Source organism: Bison bison, unplaced genomic scaffold (genome assembly GCF_000754665.1).
Source record: "Bison bison bison isolate TAMUID 2011002044 unplaced genomic scaffold, Bison_UMD1.0 scf7180017864472, whole genome shotgun sequence".
Taxonomy (NCBI): Eukaryota; Metazoa; Chordata; class Mammalia; order Artiodactyla; family Bovidae; genus Bison; species Bison bison.
Genome location: NW_011495033.1, coordinates 9,761,778 through 9,763,470, shown reverse-complemented (window position 1 = coordinate 9,763,470; position 1,693 = coordinate 9,761,778).

The window sequence follows — 1,693 nt, the reverse complement described above, 5'->3', positions numbered from 1 at the left end:
CAAAGAGTTGACTCATTGGAAAAGACTCTGATGCTGGGAGGGATTGGGGGCAGGAGGAGAAGGGGACGACAGAGGATGAGGTGGCTGGATGGCATCACTGACTCGATGGACATAAGTTTGAGTGAACTCTGGGAGTTGGTGATGGACAGGGAGGCCTGGCGTGCTGCAATTCATGGGGTCTCAGAGTCGGACACGACTGAGCGACTGAACTGGCTGACTGAAAAAATCAACAGGGGTAAATTCCTGAAGAATAAAATTAGAAGTATGAATTTTAAAGTACTAGATGAAAAATTTAACCTAGTTAATGGAAAGAGTAAAGAATAGCAAACTAGAAAACACAGTAAGAAAGTATGATAAATAAGAAACAAGAAATATGGTGACAGGATAAATCCTAGTTTAACAGTTAGGGCCATAAACATAAATAGGTTAAACTCTCTGATCAGAATGTAGGCAATATGCTAAGTACAGGCCTGTTCTATAGTTAACAGGGCTTCTTTGAAAAATAAGAACGACTTTCTCATCACCCCCAGGCAAAGGGCTGGGAGCAGTAAAAAGTACATAGTGGAAAAACATCTTGAAAACAAGATGTTGAAGTACTGATGTGACTGATGGAAAACCATTAGTGACTGTTCTCGTAACCAGAGCCTTGAAGGAGTTGTTGAGAAAGGTCATCACTAGCTGAAGTGCTAAACACAATCATGAATGGCCTGAAGGTTTGACATTGAGGACTGTGCATTGTATATCTTTATCCCCGGATCTGAGATTGTAAAAAACAGATATCTCTAGAGCTCAAGGAAGTAGATGTTAGCAATAAAAGGCATGCAAGGATTAGGATCGGGCTTTTGCCTGCGAATGAGTCTTATTTTTCCTTATTCTTCTGTGGCACTGCTCCCTCGGGTTGGTTCGTTGTTGGGCAGGTCCTGATACAGAAGACCTCTCAAACTGAATAAAATGAGTTTAAGTCAAGCAAAATACTGCTTTAAGAAATATATGAAAAAGGTCTAATAGTATGTCTTATAGAGATGGAAATTTTACTAGACAAATATGAACTAAAAGAATGCTGAATTATCAATTTTGATATTTAGCAAAAATATTTTAATATCAAATATATAAAGGGAAAAGGATATTATTTAATGTTAAAAGGAATGATAAATTAAGAAGATGATTGTGAACACAAACACATATACTCTTAAAATTATTACTTGACATATATACAAAGAAATAACTGATAAAAGTAAAAGAAATACATGAATAAATTATTTTAGTTGGACATTTTATCAAATCCCTCTCAGAAATTAATGAATAATATAGACAAAAATAATGAAAAAAAAGACAAATTAAATCATAAAGATTAACAAATTCAAACTGTCACGCGAGTGTATGTTCCTCAGTTCTTTGTCTCGTCACAACAAAGAATTGGAGCAACGGACATTAAAGCCCTCGGCACGTCACAGCTCTCAGGTCTTGGACAAACCGTGTTATAGCTCTTAGGCAAATCAGTGTTACAGCTCTATTTTATTTAGAAGATAGCAGGAGAATCCATCCTTGAAGTGTGAGGGCATGCCAACCCAAAGACTCGAAGAGAAGAGAGTGGAGGAGCGTGCGGGGGAGGGAGAGAGAGAGAGGGAGAGAGGGAAAGAGGGAGAGAGGGAGAGAGAGAGAAAGAGCACACACATGTGGGAGAGAGAGAGAA